Raw genomic sequence first — 18,450 nt, forward strand, 5'->3', positions numbered from 1 at the left:
CACTGAGTTAAATGGGATGTTCGAATGAAAAAGGACAGATTGTACTTGCACAATAATAATGATACTTGTGGATGGAGTTGCAGGGCATGATCTAATTATAGGATTCATGGGATCTTTAAATACCTGAACACTGAGAATATTGTCCTACATTGATAGTTTATGGTTCTGACTGTTCATGTACTCCAATCCTTAATGGTGTCTGACATTAACAATAGATTCAGTGTAGATTCCCCAGCTTACTTATGGAATTCTGGATATAAATTGCATTTATAGCAAATACTTACATCTTAAAAAAGAATATTTAGGTGTGTACGATAATGCAAACTAGCGAACATTGTGACGATTCAGTCTGAAACCACCCAAAACCACCTTGAGCAGCTAAAATCTGCCTGTGGTGCTTGGATTCTCTTTAAAGTAAGTGCGCAAAACAAGAGAAATTAAGTCCTTTCACCTTGTGTTTGTCCAATATCTTCATCGCATAGTGTTCATTTGTAACTTTGTGCTTCACCAACATCACTCTACCAAAGGACCCTGTGCCCAGTGTTTTTGATCTCTCAAAGTCATCCAGACATGCTGTGTTCTGCAAGAGAAGGAAAGTCAGTGAGCGGTCAGAAGTCTAATGGCCAATTGGCCTGTTTATTTTGAACATTCCAATTCTGTTCTACATATGATGCCTCTCACACAGAGTTCTCTGGTTTTAGAATATGTTATTCAGAAGCAATGCTGGCTTTTGAAAAAATATTCCTTCATGGTATATAGGTGTTGCTGGCATTGCCAGCATTTGCTGTCCATCTCTTAGTTGCTCTTGAAATGAGTAGTTTGCCATTTCTAAAAAACAATTAAGAGTCAATCACAATGTTGAGCGTCTGGAGTCATAAGACTTGAAACAAACACATAAAATGCTTTAAATGCTCCCAACTATAAACTTGTGCTTTATGAACTTTTCAAATTTAAATTTCTTAAAGAAACAGCTTTCACTTATAAAGCACCTGATACTGTTCTAAAATCCTTCAAGGTCAATAAACTGAGAGAAGTTCAATTACACTTTCATTGGTTTCAGTTGCATTGGCATCACAGACTACTGTCCAGGGTCAGCCAACATTTATATGGGTCGCTAAACAGGGCATGGGCTGCTGAGATGATAGTTCTGATAATTCAACTTTTCAATGGAATCAATCTAAAAATAGGTCTTCAGTTGGGGCTGCGAATACTTTCTTCAGCAGTTTGTTCCATTGAGGGATTGTTCTTGGGAAGACAGTCTTGTTCCTACAGTGTATTGGAAGTTTGTGTGTTAACAGATGTTAATAACAAACAGTTAATAGATGAGTGAATAACTGATTGATTAGCTTTTGATGATGGCATCAGATAGAAGAATGTCAGCCAGAAAAAACACTGTGAGAAGTTCCTCCTTTTTGAGTACTGTGATAGGTTTTTTCTTTATGTTCATTTGAACATGCAGACCAAGAAGGTTTGGTCCCTATTTGAAAGATAGTACTTTGTACAATGGAGTAAGATTTGTGTAGTGTTATCAGGTATTATCAGAGCTGCAGTATCATCCTAGACTTGTTCCAAAAAATTCAAGAGTGCAGTTTTGAGCTTGCTACTCCTGACTTGCTTTCTATAAACTGAGTCAGAGACCAATGACGTAAATGTCATTTTTAATCCAGCGTTAGCTTGGCAGAGGCCAGTTACAACAGAGAGGTATGTTAAATTTCAATAATTAACAGTTAATATTCATGCCTCAAGTTAATTCTATGTTAGAATACAAAGTTTAGTTTGTCTGATCAGAGCAGGCAGTAACAATAAAAAGGTTCAATGAGACAGTCATTGGTAGACTCTGGTTTTGATGATGACATCTACTGAGAGTGCAGATATCTGTCATGGATCTTCAAGAGTCTAAGGAGGCCAATTCTTGACCTCAGATCTTTGGCAGCTTCATCATAATGTGGATTCAAATTGCAGAATTTGTTTGCTTTAATTTTCTTTTCTACTGCCTCAGTACATTATCATTAAAATGTTTGGACTCAAAGCATGATGCAGTTTAATGAACAAGTTGCCTTTACTTTGAATAACTGGTCACAAGCTTACCTCAGCCAATAATGTCAACACTGCTGTGCTTCAAGGAGAATTTCAGTGTATCTTTGTAGCATTTCCTATATCCTCCTCTGCCATCTGACAGTTGAGTAAAGAGGAAGTGGCAGTGGAGATGCTTTCCAGCTGTCTGGACATGGTGTCTAGACCATTGTAGTTGACTTTCCAGAGTTTTGCATTCAGATGCTTAAACTCTGTCTCCTGCCTTTTTAAATTTTAATTTTGATTTTGATTTAAGAATTTATATCAACATCCTCAATTAATTTTGATTCTTCCTGTTAACTGATAGGTACAATTCTCCTGCTATACCAGCTGGTGTTGCTGTGCATCAACGTGAGTCATTAATTTCAGCTCATTGTTTTAGAAAAACAGAAAATAGGCCTTTCAGCCATTTGAGTTTGCACCACCATTCGATATGATCATGGCTGATCAGCTAATTCCAAGCTGCTCCTGCCCTCGCCCCATATCCTTTTGCCCCAAGAACTATCTCTACCTTCTTCTTGAACACTTTTTTTTATTCATTCATGCAACGTGGGCATCACTGGCTGGGCCAGCATTTATTGCCTGTCCCAATTTGCCCTTGAGAAGGTAATGGTAAGCTGCCTTCTTGAACCACTGCAGTCCATGTGCTATCGGTAGACCAACAATGCTCTTAGGGAGGGAATTTCAGGATTTTGACTAACTGACAGTGTAGGAGTGTCAATATAATTCCAAGTCATGGTGAGTGGCTTGGAGGGTAACTTGCATGGGGTGGTGTTCCCACGTATCTGCTGCCCTTGTCCTTCTAGATGTGTTTTTGGAAGGTGCTGTCGAATGTCCTTGGATGAATGTCTGCAATGCACCTTGCAGACAGTACACACTGCTGCTGCTAAATTGTTGGAGGAGGAGGGAATGAATGGGATGCCAATCAAGTAGGCTGCTTTGTCCTGGATGGTGTCCAGCTTATTGAATGTTATTGGAGCTGCACCCACTCAGTCAAGCGGGGAGTATTCCATCACACTCCTGACTTGTGCATTGCAGATGGTGGACAGGCTTTTGTTGAGTCAGGAGGTGAGTTACTTATCGCAATATTCCTAGCCTCTGACCAAGCCTGTGGCCACTGCGTTTATGTAGCAAGTCCAGTTGAGTTTCTAGTCAATGGTAACACTTCCCTTCCCTCCCATCCCCACTCCCCCCTCCCCTCGCACCACCATCACAGGTTATTGATAGTGGGGGATTCAGTGATGGTAACACCATTGAATATCAAAAGGCAATAGATAGATTGTGTGGCATTAATATTATTTACCACTCGTCAGCCCAAACCTGGGTATTGTCCTGATTTTGTGGCATGTGAACATGCCTGCTTCAGTATGTGAGGAGTCGCGAATGGTGCTGAACATTGTGCAATCATTGGATAACATCCCCACTTCTGGCCTTACGATGGAGGGAAGGTCAAAGAACAAAGAACAAAAGAAGATTACAGCACAGGAACAGGCCCTTTGGTTCTCCAAGCTTGATCCAGATCCTCTATCTAAACCTGTCGCCTACTTTCTAAGGGTCTGTATCCCTTTGTTTCCTGCCCATTCACATATCTGTCCACATACATCTTAAATGATGCTATTGTGCCTGCTCTACCACTCCACTGGCAATGCATTCTAGGCACCCATCACCCTCTGCATATCTCCCCTGAACTTATCCCCTCTCACTTTGAACTTGTGACCCCCACTCTGGGAAAAAGCTTCTTGCTATACACCCTGTCTATACCTCATGATTTTCAATCAGGTCCCCCCTGCAGCCTGTCTTTCTAATGAAAATAATCCTAATTTACTCAACCTCTCTGCGAAGCTCCATATCAGGCAACATCCTGGTGAACCTCCTCTGCACCTTCTCCAAAGCATCCACATCCTTTTGGTAATGTGGCAACTAGAAACATACTCAGTATTCCAAATGTGGCCAAACCAAAGTCTTTTGCAATTGTAACATGACCTGCCAACTCTTGTACTCAGTACCCCGTCCGAGGAAGGAAAGCATGCCGTATGCCTTCTTGACCACTCTATTGACATGCGTTGCCACCTTCAAGGAACAAAGGACCTGAACACTCAGATTTCTCTGTACATCAATTTCCCCAGGACTTTTCCATTTACTAGGTAGAAACAATGACTGCAGATGCTGGAAACCAGATTCTGGATTAGTGGTTCTGGAAGAGCACAGCAGTTCAGGCAGCATCCAAGGAGCAGCGAAATCGACGTTTCGGGCAAAAGCCCTTCATCAGGAATAAAGGCAGTGAGCCTGAAGCGTGGAGAGATAAGCTAGAGGAGGGTGAGGGTGGGGAGAAAGTAGCATAGAGTACAATGGGTGAGTGGGGGAGGGGATGAAGGTGATAGGTCAGGGAGGAGAGGGTGGCGTGGATAGGTGGAAAAGGAGATAGGCAGGTAGGACAAGCCATGGGGACAGTGCTGAGCTGGAAGTTTGGAACTAGGGTGAGGTGGGGGAAGGGGAAATGAGGAAACTGTTGAAGTCCACATTGATGCCCTGGGGTTGAAGTGTTCCGAGGCGGAAGATGAGGCGTTCTTCCTCCAGGCTTCTGGTGGTGAGGGAGCGGCGGTGAAGGAGGCCCAGGACCTCCATGTCCTCGGCAGAGTGGGAGGGGGAGTTGAAGTGTTGGGCCACGGGGCGGTGTGGTTGATTGGTGCGGGTGTCCCGGAGATGTTCCCTAAAGCGCTCTGTTAGGAGGTGCCTAGTCTCCCCAATGTACAGGAGACTGCATTGGGAGCAACGGATACAATAAATGATATTAGTGGATGTGCAGGTAAAACTTTGATGGATGTGGAAGGCTCCTTTAGGGCCTTGGATAGAGGTGAGGGAGGAGGTGTGGGCGCAGGTTTTACAGTTCCTGCAGTGGCAGTGGAAAGTGCCAGAATGGGAGGGTGGATCGTAGGGGGGCGTGGACCTGACCAGGTAGTCACGGAGGGAACGGTCTTTGCGGAAGGCTGAAAGGGGTGGGGAGGGAAATATATCCCTGGTGGTGGGGTCTTTTTGGAGATGGCGGAAATGTCGGCGGATGATTTGGTTTATGCGAAGGTTGGTAGGGTGGAAGGTGAGCACTAGGGGCGTTCTGTCCTTGTTACGGTTGGAGGGGTGGGGTCTGAGGGCGGAGGTGCGGGATGTGGACGAGATGCATTGGAGGGCATCTTTAACCACATGGGAAGGGAAATTGCGGTCTCTAAAGAAGGAGGTCATCTGGTGTGTTCTGTGGTGGAACTGGTCCTCCTGGGAGTAGATACGGCAGAGGCGGAGGAATTGGGAATATGGATGGCATTTTTGCAAGAGGTAGGGTGGGAAGAGGTGTAATTCAGGTAGCTGTGGGAGTCGGAGAGGTCAGGAAGAAGATTGCAGGTTAGGACGGCGGTGCTCAGTTCGAGGGATTTGACTGAGACAAGGTGGGGGGAGGGGAAATGAGGAAACTGGAGAAATCTGAGTTCATCCCTTGTGGTTGGAGGGTTCCTAGGCGGAAGATGAGGCGTTCTTCCTCCAACCGTCGTGTTGCTATGGTCTGGCGATGGAGGAGTCCAAGGACCTGCATGTCCTTGGTGGAGTGGGAGGGGGAGTTGAAGTGTTGAGCTACAGGGTGGTTGGGTTGGTTGGTCCGGGTGTCCCAGAGGTGTTCTCTGAAACGTTCCGCAAGTAGGCGGCCTGTCTCCCCAATATAGATGAGGCCACATTGGGTGCAGTGGATGCAATAAATGATGTGTGTGAAGATGCAGAAGAATTTGTGGCGGATATGGAAGGATCCCTTGGGGCCTTGGAGGGAAGTAAGGGGGGGGGGGGGGGGGGGGAGGTGTAGGCGCAAGTTTTGCATTTTTTGCAGTTGCAGGGGAAGGTGCCGGGAGTGGAGGTTGGGTTGGTGGGGGGTGTGGACCTGACGAGGGAGTCACGGAGGCAGTGGTCTTTTCAGAATGGTGATAGGGGAGGGGAGGGAAATATATCCCTGGTGGTGGGGTCCGTTTGGAGGTGGCAGAAATGGCGATGGATGATACGCTGTATATGGAGGTTGGTGGGGTGGTAGGTGAGGACCAGTGGGGTTCTGTCCTGGTGACGATTGGAGGGGCGGGGTTCAAGGACGGAGGAGCGGGAAGTGGAGGAGCTGCGGTGGAGGGCATCGTCGATCACGTCTGGGGGGAAATTACGGCACAACCCAGATGACCTACGTCTCCGCCGCATCTGCTCCCAGGAGGACCAGTTCCAAAGCAGCACAACCCAGATGGCCTCTTCTTCAAAGACCGCAATATCTCCCCAGACGTGATCGACGATGCAGTCCTCACTTTCTCCTTCAGCTGTGGGAGTTGGTGGGTTTGTAAAAAATGTCAGTGTCAAGTCGGTTGTCATTAATGGAGATGGAGAGGTCCAGGAAGGGGAGGGAGGTATCAGAGATGGTCCAGGTAAAATTAAAGTCAGGGTGGACTAGTCTGCTCTTGCATTGGATCTTCCAAAATGCATCACCTCACATTTGTCCAGATTGAACTCTATCTGTCATTTCTGTCTCCAATCTATCTATATTCTGCTGTATTCTCTGACGGTCCCCTTCACTATTTGCTACTCCACCAATCTTAGTATCATCTGCAAACTTGCTAATCAGACCACCTGTACCTTCCACTAAATCATTTATGTATATCACGAACAACAGTGGTCTCAACATGGATCCCTGTGGAACACCACTGGGCACAGATCTCCATTTTGAGAAAGTCACTTCCACTACTAGTCTCCTGTTGCCCAGCCAGTTCTCTATCTATCTAGCTAGTATACACAGGACCCCATGCAACTTCACCTTCTTCATCGGTCTACCATAGGGAATCTTATCAAACGCTTTACTGAAGTCCATGTATATGACATCTACAGCCCTTCCCTTATCAATCAATTTTGTCACTTCCTCTAAGAATTCTATTAAGTTGGTAAGACAGGACCTTCCCTGCACAAAACCATTTTGCCGATCAATGATAAGCCCATTTTCTTCCAAATGGGAATAGATCCAATCCCTCAGTATCTTCTCCAGCAGCTTCCCTACCACTGATCTCAGGCTCACCGGTCTATAATTACCTGGATTATCCTTGCTACCCTTCTTAAATGACCTCACCCATGTTCAGGGATGCTGCAAAAATATCTGTTAAGGCTCCAGCTATTTCCTCTCTTGCTTCCCTCAGTAACCTGGGATAGATCCCATCCGGACCTTGGGACTAATCCACCTGAATGCCTTTTAGAATATCAACACTTCCTCCCTTCTTATGCTGACTTGACCTAGAGTAATCAAACATCTATCCCTAACCTTAACATCCATCATGTCCCTCTCCTCGGTGAATACCGATACAAAGTACTCATTAAGAATCTCACCTGACTCCACGCATAACTTTCCTCCTTTGTCCTTGAGTGGGCCAACCCTTTCGCTAGTTACCCTTTTGCTCCTTATATGCGAATAAAAGACTTTGGAATTTTTCTTAACCCTGTTTGCTAAAGATATTTCATGACCCCTTTTAGCCCTCTTAATTCCTCATTTCGGATTGGTCCTACATTCCCAATAGGCAGAAGTGGGTACTGTAGATGCTGGAGATTAGAGTCAAGATTAGAGTGGTGCTGGAAAAGCACCAGGAATCCTGATCAAGGGCTTTTGCCTGAAACATTGATTTTCCTGCTCCTTGGATGCTTCCTGACATGCTGTGCTTTTCCAGCACTACTCTAATCTTGACTACATTCCCGATATGCTTCAGTCACCTACACCTTATGTATGCTTCCTTTTCCTTCTTAGCTTGTCTCACAATTTCATCTGTCATCCACGTTTCCCTAATCTTGCCATTTCTATCCCTCATTTGCACAGGGACATGTCTCTCCTGCACTCTAATCAACCTCTCTTTAAAAGCCTCCCACATATCAAATGTGGATTTACCTTCAAACCACTGCTCGCAATCTACATTCCCCAGGTCCTGCTGTATTTTGGGATAGTTAGCACTATGTTTAGCACTCTACATTTAGCACTCTTTCTTTGGAACCACTCTTGTCTTTGTCCATGAGTATTCTAAAACTTACAGAATTGTGATCACTATTGCCAAAGTAAGCTCCTTCTGAAACTTCAACCACCTGGCCAGGCTCATGCCGCAACACCAGGTCCACTGTGGCCCCTTCCCGACTTGGACTATTTACATGCTGCTCTAGAAAACCCTCATGGATGCTCCTTACAAATTCTGCTCCATCTAGACTTCCAACACTAAGTGAATCGCAGTCAATGTTGGGAAAATTAAAATCTTCTATCACAACCACCCTTTTGCTCCTTCGTCTTTCCATAATCTGTTTACATATTTGTACCTGTATTTCATGCTCGCTGTTGGAGACCTGTAGTACAGCCCCAACATTATTATTGCACCCTTCCTATTTCTGAGCTCTGCCCATATTATCTCACTCTCAAGTGGTACCCTCCTTCAGCACAGCGGTGATATCCTCTGACCAGTAATGCAACTCCTCTACTCCTTTCACCTCCCTCTCTATCCTGTCTGAAGCATTGATATCATGGGATATTTAGTTGACTTCTCTCAACCAAGTCTCAGTAATAGCAATAACATCATACTCCCAGGTACTAATCCAAGCCCTAAATTCATCTGTCTTACCTACTACACTTCTTGCATTAAAACAAACACATCTCAGATCACCAGTCCCTTTGTGTTCATCATCTGCTCCCTGCCTACTATTCCCAATAGTCATGCTGAATTCCTTATCTAGTTCCTTACAGGCTTCAGACCTCCTTACTGTCCACTAACCTCCTCAGTTGGTTCCCATCCCCTGACACATTAGTTTAGATCATTAATGAAGCAGCTAAAATGATTGCACTGTGCAACTCTTGCAGTGATGTCCTGGAGCTGAGATGACTAACCTCCAACAACTATAACTATCTTCCAATATGCCAGGTATAACTCAACCAGCGGAGTGTTTGCCCCCAATATTCACTGATTCCAGTTTTGCTAGGGCTCCTTTACGCTGCACTTAGTCAAATGTGGCCTTGATATCAAGGGCGGTCACTCTGACCTCACGCAGTTTCTTCACTCAGAGTAGTAGGGGCCTGGAGCACACTACCTGCATTAGTAGTAGACTCGCCAACTTTAAGGGCATTTAAGTGGTCATTGGATAAACATATGGATGAAAATGGAATAGCGTAGGATAGATAGGCTTCAGATTGGCTCTAGCGATCGACACAACATTGAGGACTGAAGGGCCTATACTACGCTGTAATGTTCTATCCTCTAATATAACCTTCTTGTTATTTAAAAAGTGTTTCCATGATAGATATTCTACAGTGGTACATCCTCTCTCCATAATCAGCAGATAGGCCCTGAAATAGCACCGCAGAGGCCAATATCCTGTCACCAAGTCACCCTTTATTCGCACGCGCTTAGTACTTTACACTGATCGAGCCCCCTCACAGTCAGCTGAACCCCCAACACTCCTGCCTATTTCTTTTCGATGTGGGGCAGCTGGTCCAGGGACAGTCCCCTTCCTCTCAGACACAGTCCTGTTTTTTTTTAAACCCCCACACTACTGCCTAACTGCGGTAGTGCTTATTTTTGACACTTCTGTTTTTTTCTTTTTTAAAAAATAAATTTAACCCCCACACTACCGCCTAACTGCGGTAGTGATTATTTTTGACACGCCTGTTTACTTTTTTTCTGATTTAAAAAAAAATTTAACCCTTTTTTTCCCCAGCACCCCTGGTGTGTGTGTGCAGGTGTGAGACACAGTGAGAGACACAAGGTGCACGAATCTTTATTCAATTCACTCCTGTTTATCTTTTTTCGTTCTCCTTTTTTTCTCTTCCTTTTCTGTTTTTCCCCCCACACTACCGCCTAACTCACTCCTGTTTATTTTTTTCTTTTTTTTCCCTTTTTAAAAATAATTTTTTAACCCCACACTACCGCCTAACTGCGGTAGTGCTTATTTTTCCCCAGCACCCCTGGTGTGTGTGTGCAGGTGTGAGACACAGTGAGAGACACAAGGTGCACGAATCTTTATTCAATTCACTCGTTTTTTTTTTCCTTTCTCCTTTTTTTCCTCTTCCTTTTCTTTTTTTCCCCCCCCACACTATCGCCTAACTCACTCCTGTTTATTTTTTTTTCCAAGGACACCCGGGCTCTAACGTAACTCCCCTTTTTATTTGTTTTTAACCCCCACATTACCGCCTAACTGTGGTAAGGTGGTGCTTCTATATTTTTTTTCTTTGGGGAAGCTCTGGTTTTTTTTTGACAAACCAAAGGGCAATGACACTCCTGTTTTTTTTCTAACCCCCACACTACCGCCTAACTGCGGTGAGACACAGTGAGAGACACAAGGTGCACAAATCTTTATTCAATTCACTCTTGTTTATTTTTTTCTTTCTCCTTTTTTTCTCTTCCTTTTCTTTTTTCCCCCCACACTACCGCCTAACTCACTCCTGTTTACTTTTTTAAAAATTTTTTTTTACTTTTCTTTTTTTTCCTTTCTTTTTACCCCACATTACCGTCTAACTGCGGTAGTGCTTATTTTTTCCCCAGCACCCATGGTGTGTGTGTGCAGGTGTGAGACACAGTGAAAAAACACAAAGTGCACGAATCTTTATTCAATTCACTCCTGTTTATTTTTTTCTTTCTCCTTTTTTTTCTCTTCCTTTTCTTTTTTTCCCCCCACACTACCGCCTAACTCACTCCTGTTTACATCTGTCAACTAGAGCTCCCTGATTGGTTAATAGCCCCAATCAGGGAACCTGTATTCTATGAGGTCCACCTGTCTGACCTTGTTACAATCACTATAGGCCCAAAGCAGAGACAAAGGAGGGTTTGGTAGCAGCAATATACCTCAAGGAACTCTTACCACATAGTGGTAGAAATGGAAAATACCATAAAGTAACAGGAGTGGTCCTCTGGGAAGATAAGGAACTCGAGGAGCTTCTTGCAGTACCACAATACTATATGTTGATCACAAATAAGAAAAACTTTAAAAGCAGGTGTGCTAAATGCAATGTAACAGAAGATTAATTTGTACGATTAAAAATTCTGAAAAGTGCACGTATTTCTGGTCCACAATTCCTCGTCATTACTTTCCTTCAGCAACTACCATAACAGACCAATATATTCATACTTCACATTCAAGTTAAAAATCACACAACACCAGGTTATAGTCCAATAAGTTTAATTGGAAGCACTAGTTTTTGGAGCGCTGCTCCTTCATCAGGTGGTTGTGGAGGACATAATTGTAAGACACAGAATTTATAACAAAAGTTTACAGTGTGATGTAACTGAAATTATACATTGTGTGTGCAAGGACTCTCCTCCTTGACTGTGTCTGAGAGGAAGGGGACTGATTGTTTGTTGAGTCTTTCATCTGTTCGAATACCATGATAGTTTCACTTCTTTCATGTGTAAATCACAAAACGTAACTTTTAAAAGTTACGTTCTCAGGTAAACTGTAACAATTGGTGTTAGCCAGACAATATGTTGAAGGTGTTAGCCCCTTGTGTTCTCTGTCTGTGCCATAATGTTTAGACTGATTCTAATCTAAAAAGTGAAATAAGAGTTTTACATGAATTCATGCAGTTTTTGAGCAAAGTACAATGCAACTCCGCAAGTTGTACTTTGCTCAAAAACTGCATGAATTCACGTAAAACTCTGTTACCAATTAAACCTGTTGGACTATAACCTGGTGTGGTGATTTTCAACTCTGTGCACCCCAGTCCAACACTGGCATCTCCAAATCATGACTACATTCAAGTTGTGATGCAAATAGTTACAAACTTTGGCCACAAGGTGGCAATACAGGGCACATTTCATAATCTTCCCAACTTTGCCACTATGCTGTGTTCAACAATATTATTACTGTCATCGACTAATGATAGAAAAACACCACAGTTACAAAACTCTTCTGGCACTTCATTCCAGCCTCTGTGACATGTTTATTTGCTGCTGACACTTTCTTTAGCTATAAGTTGTCTGATCTATGTATTCAATCTTCTCTAATTTCTGTTCCGTCATATTTTTCAAAGTACTCCTGATTTTTTAGGTCACTTCTAACCTGCTTATTAACTCATACATACCCTGCTGTGTATTTCTTAGGCTCATTATACTTTCTATTCTTATCCTGTACAATAACCTTAAAATAGAAAAAGGTAATGCTTTATATCTCAATTCCAAATTAGTTTTCTGTACAACTTTCCCTTTACCTCTGAAATCAGCTCTTTGACAACAACAGTCTAAAAATACAACAATTCAAACACTTCAGGTTACAAAGAAATAAAAGCAATTTGAATTTACGTAGAACCTTTGTCATCCTTAGCTCTTCTGTAATTAAACACAACAAGACACACGAAATACAAAAGTAAATGTTTGTCAGTTAACCTGTTCTAGTGATGTAGATTAGTGCAGAAACTCTGGGCAGTTCACAAGAATAATTTTGAGTTGTTCACGTCCATCCCATGGGCACATATACCAAGCTACACTTTACTGTTCTCATTTGAAAGACAAAACCTCTGACACTGCAAGTCTCCCATGGTGATATACTGATGTCTCAGCTTTGTACATGTACGTATACCCTGGAGTGGTATTTGGACTCAAAGTCTGCTAACTCATGGGATGACAGTGCTACCACTGAGCCAAGCTGAGATTTCCATATCAGCAACAATTCTGATCAATTATTGACCATGAAATCCAATGCAGCTTCTGCTTGTGTAGCCTACCTGACATGCCGAAATAATGTCTGTATCTCAACTAATAGGCTTCCCTTACAATTTTCCTTGAAACTGTCTTTTCAATATCCAGGTTGTTAAATGCCAACGTTTATTGTATATGGATTTGGCTAAAGCCCTCTATCCTGATCAAATTGTGGTGTAGTCTATAATAGTTAGTAAGTACTTTATCATTAATAATTAGTGCTATCCTTATTAATATAACTTATGCACTTCTGTTGGTTCATGCAATCTTTCTGTTGCACTTCTGAAGTTTTCGATCATAACTCCTATGTCTCATTACAGGTCTATCTTCTTTTAAGTTTCAGCTCATAGTCAGACTCAACTACTTATCATGTTTCTAAGGTGCTAACAAAATGTATATTCTTCCTAGATGTTTTCATATACTCTATGAACTAGTGCTTGGTTAGTTGGCTACGATTAGTTGGCTACTGTCTTGCTTTTAAAATCTGGCCTATCCCTCTGAGGGAATATAGACTTGTGAGGAGCACACGGGAAACTACATTCACCACTCAAGTACAAAGATAAGGTTCAACCCCTGGAGTGGTGCAGGGAAGATTGCACTGTCAAGAGAACTCAATTATGTAGAAACTGAAAGGTTGGGCTTCAAAGGAGATGACTGAATAAAAACCTTTATTTCGATTTTATAAGACATTAAATGGAATGGGAAACCTCAACTGTGAGCGTTGTTTCAAATCAAAAAGCTGCAAGACAGTGGAACAAAGGGATAAGCTTGTGAAAGGCAAGCTCAGGATTGATAGTGGGAAATGTACCTGTGACTATGAGACCCACAGGATGTACGTCCTCTAAAATGGAGGAAAGTCAAAATAATGGAAAGTATGTTCCACTTGAAAACAATTAGGTGCACAAATAGGTGATATACTTAAGAACTGAGCTTTGGGTCAGAAGTTAGAACATAGAACATTACGGCGCAGTACAGGCCCTTCGGCCTTCAATGTTGTGCTGCCCTGTGAAACCAATCTGAAGCCCATCCAACCTACACTTTCCATTCTCGTACATATACCTATCTAATGACTATTTAAACACCTGTTTGGCGAGTCTACAAATGTCGCAGGTAGTACGTTCAACGCCCGTACTACTCTGAGTAAAGAAACTACCTCTGACATTGTCCTATATCTATCACCCCTCAATTTAAAGCTATGTCCCCTCGTGCTAGCCATCACCATCCAAGGAAAAAGGCTCTCACTGTTCACTCGATCTAATCCTCTGATTATCTTAGATGTCTCAATTAAGCCACCTTTCAACCTTCTTTTCTCTAATACAAATAGCCTCAAGTCCCTCAGCCTTTCCTTGCAAGACATTTCCCTCCATACCAGGCAACATCCTAGTAAATCTCCTCTGAACCCTTTCCAAAGCTTCCACATCCTTCCTATAATGCGGTGACCAGAACTGCATGCAATACGCCAAGTGTGGCCGCACCAGAGTTTTACGCAACTACAGCATGACCTCATGGTTCCGAAACTCGATCCCTATACCAATAAAAGCTAACACACCGTATGCCTTCTTAACAGCCCTATCAACCTGGGTGGCAACTTTCAGGGATGTATGTACATCTCTCTGCCCATCTACACTACCAAGAATCTTACCATTCGCCCAGTACTCTATATTCCTGTTACTCCTACTATGTGGATCACCTCATACTTTTCTGCACCATTTGCCACCTCTCAGCCCATTTCTGCAGCTGGTCTATGTCCGAGGTAACCTACAACATACTTCGGCACTATCCACAACTGTACCGACTTTAGTGTTGTCCACAAATTTACTAACGTCATCCAGGTCATTTATAAAAATTACGAACAGCAGTGGACCCAAAACAGATCCTTGAAAAGGTTGTGGATTGAAAGCTTGATGCTATAATCCAGATAAATGCACCAGTGGAATACTGAGTGAGATCATTTGAGATGTTGGTTTTATCAATTTGTGTGAATTGTGAAGAACTCAGGCCATTGTTTAAGGAGGAAGATCAACCAACATCTACAGAAAGAAAAGCAGGTTGACTGATGATTCATTTATTGCAATTTATGGAATGCCAATCAAGTAATTGATTGTGCAAGGCACTTCACTATATTTAAACATCATAATGTGTTAAAGAATACAAGTCTCAACAAATATACTAAATGGCGTGCATGTTTTGGTGGCAGAGGGTGAATTTTCCAAATGGTTACACAATGAATAGCTACAAAGTGGGAGTAACTATTTGGAAAATGGGTGCAGACCAGTTGTTTCCAACTACTTAACACCTTCGAAATGTTTCAGTTGACTTGTCTATTGGGTCAACACTGGGATCCAGCTCCAATTGTATAATTTAGATATTATCTATTGTGCCATGACATAATAATCTCCTTACTTGCCAATTATAAATAGTTCCTGGGCAAATTGGGGACAGGAATGTGACTTCTGAGTTCCTTCCTTTGTTGTTTCCCATTTCCCCAAAGTTGGTAAGTAGGCTTTGCCCCAAGTTTCTGGGAATGTAACATTTTAAGTATAGCCATAATATTGGGAAATTCTCCTGCATTTACCTTTGGAGAGATGCCAGACCAAACAAGCTCCAACAAAGGTACACTATATCAATGTCTTTCATACCACATTTATAGGCAGAGATAAATTTATCTAACTCTGTTCAACTGCCTAAATTTGTTTGCTTGTCAGTCCATCCCTTCTGTTTCTTATTTCTGATATTTAACTTCTGAAACATTGACTCCAAATGGGTACTGCATATCAAATCCATCTCATTTGGATAAAGCATCCCAACCTGATAACATTGTGTTGATTGCCTGCAGTAGTTATCGGCTGTTAGCCTCTGAGTGCGCTTACAATGCCAGCACAATACGGCAAGGAGCTATTGCTTCCTACATTGTTGAAGCCAATCCTGTAATAGGAGGCAGATCAGCAGATTAACAGTTGGGCAGATGGTAACTTGCAAGACTAACACTGGAACAAAAAATTGTATGTTCCTACTGAGCTTCAGCACAGTCACTCTCCTAACTTGACTGTCACCAGATGTTAGCTTTAGCAACTCTGCAGCCATTGAGTTTTTTAGTGTGTTAATTTACTTCAAAACCATAGTGGGCTGTTCGGTTTACTTTCTTTTCAGATGGTGGGGAGAAATTCCAACATATTTCATTTTCCCTTCTTCAAAGGAACTTCCCATTGACCGATTAAAGTAGAGGACCTACCCAGATCACAAACAATTCTATGGCCTGTCTTGTTGACTTGCTCAAAAGGATCATACAACACAATCTTTATTCAAAGCAACACCCGGCCTGACAAACAGAAACACACCCACAAAGGCAGTAACCTTTGCCTTAAATACCAAGACAGCAAATGTACAAATATTTATCTCTCTACTGAACTGGCAAAACGCACCCTGGTGTCCATTAGTTTCTTTGCTCTCCTACAAAAAGGACAAATAATAAAATTCACCTGTTATTGTCTATGTGCTGAAGAAACAAATGCTTAAGCACTTTTAATTTCTCAAATCACAATTCCTCATTCAATAGAAACAGACTAACACTTGAAGCAAACAAATGTTTTAAAAATGCTGATAACAAAAGGTTAGATTTGCTGTAAGCAGTGGATTGCACTTTAGTGACTATTTACTGACTAAGCCAGCTCACTAGTACCAAACAGCACATTCCTTAAACTAGGTCATCAACACACAGCATACTTTCAAAGCTGAGCTACACATTATCACTGACTGTTTTGTATTTTTAATCACTATCAATAAATGTCCATGGTTATTGATTACTTGTAGTGCTGAATCTAGATTGTGGACTTTGATATTTACTGCAGTTCTACTGCAATGGTATTACAGCCTGTTGACTGAGGCAAGATTAGCACATGACAGACTTGAAAATGCTTTGTATCATTTACTGGAAGTGAAAGATATTGGGGTAGGAAATATTGGAAAAACAAGCAGGAGAAGCTCAAGGCCAGTAAAGTAGGCAGACTCCCTGAGAGCAAGTGAGCATTCTGGTTATTATTCTTAGGAATTATTCTTAGATCCAGGAAAAGGAAAATACGTCCTAAAATATCTGCAGCACTATTCACCTATCACTTTACCAAGCTAGCTTAAGATGTAAACAGTCGAGAGTGTGGTGCTGGAAAAGTATAGAAGGTTCAGATGACTATTGCTCAAGTACTCCCTGCTGGAATCCAACAAATGATAGCAATTTCTGTTTGTAATGTCCCCATCTTCAGTAAATTATAAGAAATTGGTTGTGATGATTGCGATGAACTACATTATTTTGAATTTCCAGGAAATCTCCCATTGGATTTCGAACAGTAATGTGGTGCCTTGTACATTATAAGGCATAATCTACTACTCCAGTCCTGCAAATTTTATTTGTTGTTAAGCAAACACTTGATATATTCAGAGTTTGATTCCTGTGCCTTTGATTATTGTGGGTCATAATTTACACTTCTCTAGGTTTAATGTGGAATTAGCCACATGAGGTTGCAGACATTATGGATCCATGTATTCTTGACTCTGCAGGGTTTCTCATCATCTCCTACCTCACCATCTTTGTTTCTTTAGAGTGAAATGGAAATTTGTGGAATGGCAAAAAAAGCACCAAAGGGTAGGGTGAATACTTGATGTGTTTTCTTAATGCAACTAATAGAGAAGTCTACATTAAATTAAACCCTCCTCCATCCACTCTGAATTTGCGATATTGGTTTAGGTGCAATGTCTATCAGAGCCGACTGTTCTCAAAAATTTTCTTCTCCTTATTTAAGAAAATATAAAATATATCCTCACCCCTCCCTATATGCCTCTGAGGATTTATGATTCTTACTGAGGAAGCTTTTAGTATAGGACTGCTCTAGGAGGTTTTAGCTACCATGAAATCTCTAACGAGCAGCAGTTGACCAGGTGGGCATTGGCATGTTTGAGAATTGCCTGGCTGACTACGAACATAAGAACAGGAGTAGACTACTTGGCCACTTGAGTATGTTCGACCATTTAATGAGATCAGGGCTGATCTAGGGTCTAACCTTGCTCCACATTATATTGCCTCAAACAGCCCTCTGGGGCCCAATGCAAGTATCAGTACCCCTCAGCAAAAAGAGGAAAATAAATTCCTTGCAACACGTTTTGCCTTCAATTGCTCTAAAACAGCAATTGCAAAAAAAAAACAAAAGCCATTCTGGTCAGGGTTGGACCGAAGGGTCTGTTTCCATGCTGTAAATCTCTATGACTCTATGGTGTTTAGTGCTGCTTCTCCTGCTTCTTATGGGGAGGGATTGTTGGCATGTCAAACTCCCCAAGCCATCTGTCAAGCCATTATTCAAAGAATAGTGTCACCATTTGTGTCCTGGTCAAAATTTACCCTCAAGTGAACATCATCAAAAAAGAAACCTGGTCTTGTCTTAAGAAATTGCTTGTCGAGTTTCACAACATCACAGTAGTGACTGCACTGTCTGCATAAATGCAAAATCCTTCCTCCTGTTTAACAAATATAATTCCTCAAAGCTGTCCACCAAGGCACAAGTCAGGAGTGAGATGGAATACGCCTTGGTTGCTGGATGAGTGCAGTCCCAACAATACTTAAGAAACAGGACAAAAAGCAGCTGACTTGATGGGCATCACATCTACAAGCATCCATTGCCTC

The 18,450-nt window shown here is 42.2% G+C and overlaps 1 pseudogene; it reads right to left on the reverse strand.

Annotated features, from left to right (window-relative positions):
* LOC140467978 (cAMP-dependent protein kinase catalytic subunit alpha-like) overlaps nt 1-18,450 on the reverse strand; it is a 218,086-nt pseudogene that overhangs the window by 37,501 nt on the left and 162,135 nt on the right.

This window comes from Chiloscyllium punctatum, chromosome 46 (genome assembly GCF_047496795.1).
Source record: "Chiloscyllium punctatum isolate Juve2018m chromosome 46, sChiPun1.3, whole genome shotgun sequence".
In the NCBI taxonomy this organism is placed as follows: domain Eukaryota; kingdom Metazoa; phylum Chordata; class Chondrichthyes; order Orectolobiformes; family Hemiscylliidae; genus Chiloscyllium; species Chiloscyllium punctatum.